The sequence below is a fragment of the Olea europaea genome, chromosome 13, assembly GCF_002742605.1.
Source record: "Olea europaea var. sylvestris chromosome 13, O_europaea_v1, whole genome shotgun sequence".
NCBI classification, from domain to species: domain Eukaryota; kingdom Viridiplantae; phylum Streptophyta; class Magnoliopsida; order Lamiales; family Oleaceae; genus Olea; species Olea europaea.
Window position 1 is genome coordinate 10,990,299 of NC_036249.1, and position 7,981 is coordinate 10,998,279.

Sequence of the window (7,981 nt, forward strand, 5' to 3'; positions counted from 1 at the left end):
TTTTTCATTTATTTCAATTATTTATTGCAATAGAGTCATGAATTATCTTTCAATTATTTTATGCTAAAAATTTATAATTAGGATCGAATTTCATCATGCTCAAAAGGTGAGGGACCAAGTTGCAATTATTTTTGGATTTTGAATTTTAATCGGCACGTGGGTGCTGCCTCTGTGTTCAACGCATGGTCTCAACACATTCGGACATTGTCTCTGTACTTGGAACCTAGTGGCGACGAGACCACATACCGCAGCTGTACGGTGAGAAATGAAGGCCATAGGTGACACCACCACAACCAGTAAATCATGGCAATGCTTTGGGCACTATGTTGTACGGAGATGTAATCGTAAGTACCCAACGGGCGGTTGTGATTTCGGTCGATTACTCTCTCTCTACTTGACGAAGGCAACAAGGTCTGGTGGCTATGTTCTAGAATGATCTTTCCAATTTGGGTCGGTCACCTTGTTGGGCTGAATTCTACACGTGGGCTAGAATATGAAAAAATACATAACTACCTAAATTTAAAGGTATAATTTAAACTTTGACAAACTTGAGATTTAATGAAAAGATATTTAAAAAGATACTCCCTTAAATCAAGGAATCAGTTCACATTCCTTCCAGAAATCAGAAGGCAGTATTAATGAAATACGTAATTAAATAGGTAATTAAATATGTTAAGGTTACAATAACATACAACTTTATAGTCACATTTACGTACTACTCACAATCAAAGAATGCCATAATCACAAATTTCAAATGTTATAGGTCACAACTTATATATTGTTCATAATTTATCAAATTAATTGACCAAGATTTATTTTTAGATCACAAGTCACAAATTTTATAGATAACAACTGATTTCAAGGTCACAAATTATCAAATAAATTTATCACGACTTATTTATTGATCAAAAATCACAAAATTTATAGGTTGCAACTTATTTATCAATCTTAAATTACCAAAGTAATTGATCACAAATTATTTATCAATCACAATTCATCAAATTAGATAGTTACAAACTTATTTTTCAGCCACAAATTATTAAATTATTCGTCACAACTTATTTTTCAGTCACAAATTAACAGGTTACAATTACCCAATTAAATAATCACAAATTACTCTTCATCCTCCCTCATACCACCTATTCCACCACCAACGACACCACCTAAAACATGTTGTCACCTCATATCCACAATCCATTACCATCGTCTCTAAACGCACCACCACCACCACCTCCACCAACAACCACCATCAATACACCACCACCACAAACCGCATCAGCCATCACCAACGGCATCGTCGCCTGTACCCCATCCCAAATCCACCACACCGATAACGCCGTCCACCACCACCACAAATCGCACCAACCATCAATACCATCGATTGCACCCCTTCTAAGATCAATCGCACTAGCACCTTCACCACACATACAACCACAATACACCACATAGATCCGCACATATTGTCGTACGCACACCACCACATCTTTAGAATAATTGCTACATGGTCATAAGCTCTGGCTGTATCTTCCGTCGTGGCGAACCTTCTAAGCCACCTTCGACTTCTCTTTTTAGAATCATGAATCTCAAGCACCACTTTCTCTAGCTCCATTGCCTTACACCTCTATACTTAAACTTTTCACTATTTGGCTCCTCCTTTCCCTTTACCTTTCTTGTTGCTCTTGTTGTTATCATTGTCGGTACTGGTGGTGTTGTTTCTACGAGTGGAGGCACTAGAAATTGTAGAGAGAGAGATATAAAGATATATAATTTTAATTAATGAGAGATTATTAATAATATATTATTTAATAAATGTTAAATAAATAATTATAACCTGATTTATGAAAGTTAAATTTAAAATCTGACTAGTGAAATGTACACTTTAAAAATAAGTCTAGGGATGAGAATAATACATAACTCCTGCATATAAAAATCACATTTTGAAACTAACTAACTTCTTAAAATATTCCATAAATCAAGTGGTAAATCAAATTATTAAATATATAATTATAATATAGTATCACTTATTTTCTCTCTCTGGATCAATTAATATACCATATCAATTGACATAATGATATTATAATCCCCACCCCACGAACCAAACTCCGCCCCAAAAATTCAAATCTTTCTACAACCCTTACCTCGACGAACCCAACCCCTATCCTACTTCACTGCAAAAAAACTCCAAAAATTAAAAATATTTTCTCTCTATAGAAGTTCTCTCTCTCTCTCTCTCTCTCTCTCTCTATACACATTTACAGACAAATAATTTTACAAGTGGTGGTGATTAGGTGGCACTATATTTAGGAAATAGATCCGCGTAGTGCCGATAATGGTGCATTGATGGTTATAAAAGTGCATCAGATTTGATCTATTCAAAGGTGGTGGTGGGAGTGGTGAGGTGGTAGCAACGTTTTGAGTACTATGTGGTGGCAATAGTGTTACATTATAGTTGATGAATTTGTGACCGTGTTATATGTGATCAGATTTATTATTTATGACCATAACCGTGTTAGCTGTGACTAACTATGACTAAATCATTTGTTACCAAACCAGTCTAATTGGTGACTGTATATAATCAAGTCACTAACATTTGTTATTTGTGATTAATTGTAACCAAATTTGTATTTAATGTAATTGTATGTGACCAAATCAGTCTAATTTGTGACTCACTGTTAATTTGGTCACGGACAATCAAAATGAAGACAGAATTGGTCACACTGGATCACAATAAACATATACTTGATCCAAAAGGGTCACCATAAACAAATCTGCACACATTAAAGACTAACACCACAATTCACAACCACTCAACACCACAACCATTCCAATGTACCACTACCACTACATTCACTTCAAATCTACAGCAACAATCACAATCACCATTTCTTCAACCAACACCTTCAATAAACACTAACCACTAGCACCACCGATATCACCCACCACCACCACCACCTACACCTAGTATAAATAAGCACAACTACGGATTCACACCACCGTACAAATCCACCACCGACACCAATCAAATGTCGTGCACCTCACCTCGTCGTAGCCAGCGCATCACTACTGCCAACACCAACACCTATCCAATAACACCACTAACACTAAAATATGAGCCCCCCAGTCCTAAGCCATCTCCACCTTTACCACCAGTTTTTCCTTGCCACAACAAATGTACTCACCTTTACAACTACCCTACTCACCTCTACCATCCTAATCAACCCAACACCTAAATTTCCACAAGTTCCAGCTCCAGCTCCAGTACAGTGACCACCACCAAAATCGGCTCGAGTCAAGCTAATCAATCGAACCACTAGAAGCTACAATCGCGCTCGAACCTCACCTAAAATCACTAGTAAAGACTCTTTCTGGCAACCGTGAACCAATCAACCAAGAATGTGAATTTAGCTTGAGCTGATTTGTGAGAATCGTATGGCTCCATTGATCTCCTTGCAACAAGCTCTAGATTTACATCAAAGGAGGCATCCATCGCTGACCATTGATCTCTTCGCAACAAATCAATTTGAAGCAGGATTGCACATATGCACCTACAGGGTCGGTCCTGTGATTGTCGGGGCCCGAGGCGTAGTTCAAAAATTTGGCCCCCAAAAATCAACGTAAATGCAAAATTCAACGATATATTATGCAACATATTGTTAACTTAAAACTTAAGATTAAAACAACAAATAAATATTTCAATCATCTCACAATTAATGAAAAAACTATTTTCCTTTTCCTTTTCCTTCTTTTAATATTTAAAAATAAAAAATTGGGCCAAAATAGGCCCTTTGTGGTTTTGGGCCTGAGGCATATGCCTCATTTGCCTATGCCCAGAACCGGCCCTATACACCTATAGAGATTCCTAACAAATAGCATTGTAAATACATATATTATACAAACAAAGACATCAACGAGCTTCTCTGCCATGTTGAAGTACTACTTGATTGAGTGTCTCATTTCAAAATCAACTTTTAGAATAGAAGCTGCTCGAAAACCTATCAATCCAAGGAAAATATTGGTATTTAAAAGCAGAAAATGAGAGATGTATAAAGAGAGTTATTTAGAGAGAGAATGAGTTCTAAAAGAGAGAAAGTTTAAGGGAAAGATAGATGAGATATTTACGTGTGGGGCGGGTGGTTAGGGAGTGGCGTGAGGTGAGGTGACCTGCGTAAATGAAAGATGTAGAAAGAAAGTTGGGTTGGTATGGGTATTTTTAAATTAAAGATATTATTACCTGATTTTTGAAAAAAATAATAATTAATAGTTGATTTTTGAAATTAAATTGAAATACATTTTGAAGGTAATTTTCTCTAATTTCCTCCTAGAATATTTTGATAAATTATTGCATTTGGGCCAAATAAAAAAAATGGACTGGAGAATAACTCTTGTTTTCAGAAAATTTTAGCCCGTTGCTAAAGGAGCTGGAAGCAACGAAGGTGGGACTCCGAAATTCAAGGTTATGGAGCTTTGGAGCATCAGGTTGGACACAACAAATTGAAAATTAAGAATTGGGCTGGATTGAAATTCTATAAGGTCTCTAATTAATTTGTAGTTGGGATTCTCTTGATTTTGGATCATAAATTTTCGTTCAGTTAGTTTTATTGTTATTTCTGATTAATGTTTAAATTAAATTGTGAATGAATATAACTTGTCATGTAGATCAATATATACATCGCTCTAGGTATTATACTGCCATGACAATGAATAATATTTATATTATCTTTTAATTTTTTAATTAAGAAAAGACAAATACTATTAACAAAAGACCATTTTAATTAAAATTGATAATAAATTGTTGATTAGGAAAAATCCCAAATAGTGCAAAATATTAAGCTCCCATTTAGTTGATTTAAGAATAAGATTTTTAATAAATTGTAATAAAAATTAATGAAATATATGATTGAAAAGTTGACAAAAATCGTGATTTGCATTAAATTAATTTTGAAATCAGAATGAGTTTTAGATATAATAGGTACCAAACAAGGGCTAGGTGAGTGATGGTGCGCTTTTGAGTGATCTCATAGTGTCCCCCGTTAGCCCATCAAACAGTACAAAATATGCTTGTTTTGTCCCTTTTTCAAAAACACACACACTCTCTCTCTCTCAATTTTTTTTTTATTTTTTAAATTCATTTTCAACTATAATTTTTTATAGGATCTATAATTTTTCAACTATAAATTTTATCAAAATCTATTAAAATTTTGATTTTCAGCTAAGCCAAACAAAGGCTAAGTATTGAGTCTACTTGTGCATTTTTTCATGCTTCATTTATGAAAGTATTCATCTTATATGTAGCTCGTTTTAATGCTGCTATTTTATTTCACAAGACGTCGAGCTGTATATTGTTAACTACCTTAACTAAAAACCATTTAGTGGGAGAAAATTATATTGATTGAAAATGAAACCTAATAATTTTTCGAGTAAATCTGCTTGTACAGGAGCAGATCTGCCAGAATTTCACCAGATGTTGCTGTGTTAACATCTGGTTGGTGTTTTTTTTTTCTTTTATATACATGTCCAACAGAAATCTGCCAAGTGTCTTATGGTAAAATTCTGGCAGAATTTTTCTATACAAGTAGCAAGTTTGTAATTTTTCTCATTGCTGAATTTGATGAATGGTCATAACCAACCAACACTGCTTTGCATTGCCTCCCTCAGTAATTTTTGTAGAGAAATCCAATCTCTTTTCATACTATGTATAAAACATACTTCATATTTATGTTGACATTTCATTTACAATGCACGGACTTTCTTGTCATTAGTAGGGGCGGAGCCAAAAAGATATACTAGGGTAGGCTAAAATTTATTTATTTATTTTTCAATAAACTCACACACAAAAAAAAAAATAAAAAATGCTCGCTGCCGCCTGAGATTTAGTTTAAAAGGTTAAAACTCAAGACCCTCGTGACAAAGTGGGTCAAAATATATTTTTGGACACCCATGACAAATTTCTAACAAATATATTTTTAACTAATAAAACTAAATATAAGTATATTACTTATTTTGATAATAACATCCATTTCATGTTCAAAATAAACGAATTCTTAACTCACAAGTATAAATAAGTAATATATGAAAAAAAAAAATACATTAGAAAAAATTTAATTAATTTTAAGCTTAATCAAATATGTGGCATCTCATATTGTTACAATAAATCATTTATCTTTACTTTAATCAATAAAAATAATTTTTATATAATAAACTAATTTGATAACGAGTTATTTGTGTATCATGAATGTGAATAAAATAAATATGTAATTGTTGTCGAGTCTTAAACTAGACTTAAAAAATTAAACATTGGGATTGTGTTGGGAGTGAAGTTAGTTAGGCTAAACTTAATTTTTATTCCTTTTAATTTCACCATGAATTTAGACTAAATTTTCCATTTTCTAGAAGCCAATTTGCTTTTGGGTTGGGGGCAGACTATAGCCCAATCCAGCCCTCCTCTCCACCCGCATCTGGTCACTGGGGAGAAAAGGAGGCGGTCGATCTAAAGATTTTGTGGACAAAAGGGTAACCAGAAAAGAGTTATGCCCTTGTGTCTTTCTTGAATTGTTTTGAGAAAATTAAGAAATCTTCGTTGTGAAATTGTAAATTTCTATTGCTAGCCTTGTACAATGGATATATGTTAGTCCAAAACAGAGTTTTCTAGTGCTATATGAAATGTATTTAGCAAAGCATCATGAATTTATCACATGATTTGGTTCTTTGGAATTTCTGCAATGGTGTTACCATTTTCATCACAAAACACTTTGAGGCTTGTTGCATGGAAACAATAGAGATCGTTTGATATAGAATTGTTATCTTCGAAAAAAAGTAACATACAGAACGCTGCGAAGAAATTATAATTTATTTTGCAATTCATTATTTAATTTTAAAAGATATTTCATATTAATTCAAAAACTTTTCATTCGTTAACATTTTGAAGTATAAGGGTAAAGTCTCAAAAACTTTTTCAGGAGATTTGGCTTATGAAATGTATTCGAAATGGAAATATGTTAGAGTACTTTAGCAATTGCTCGTGGTGTTTGTCCATGCTTGGCTTTGTTGGTGAAATCGCATGTGTGCCAAAAAAATTAGTTATTTGTATTATTGTCGACTCATAGGTTGTGCCTCCCGTCTCCACCCCAAATTTTTGAGAGGCGGGCCAAGACATTAAAATATTTATATCTTTCACCTTATTTATTTTTCTTTTTTAAATAAGGTTTAATTTTTTTTAAAAATTAAAAAATAAGAGTCCGAGAGTGGAGACCATGTTTTCTATTTCGTCTCAATTCTTGGTGCAGTAGGATTTGATATTTTTGCCATCCTTAACACAGTGCGTCAGAGTTCATGGGAAGAATATCAAAATATAGTGGTTTTAGAAACTTCTTATTCGACGTTTATGATGAGATGGATGTCCAATCTCGAATTTTAGGCCGTAACATTCTTGAGTATCATTTCGACAATAGATCCTTTGATCAAGTCTAGTGACGTATTAGGTAATTTTCGTAACAACTCAAAATATGAGTAGGCATGTTATGATAAAGAAAATGAGAAATTTTTAATCATCATGACGAGTTACTCCATTGGTTCATACAAACACAGGCAGGGAGGGATTAAAGGTCAGACCTGCTTTCGAAACCCAATTTTTTTAAACTTAAAAAAATAATAATAAAAAAATGATGATAATAATAATAATAATAATTTAATTTCTACAATTTGTGTGTGTGAAAGAGAGAGAGAGGACATTCGTTCGTGTCACGGGACTGGCTTCCTGTTGACAATATTAAAATTTAAGTTTTGTCTTTTTTGCCATGATAGTCGTAATTAATAAAAATAATCCATATTATAATTTTGGTTAATGCCACGATTGTGACATCCATTTATTTATACAATTATAATAAGACAAGCCCCTTGATCCATAATGCCAAATAAAGATGCTTAAATTATCTTATCTACAACATTATAAAATTCCATTAACGTTGTACCCAGGCCAGACTTT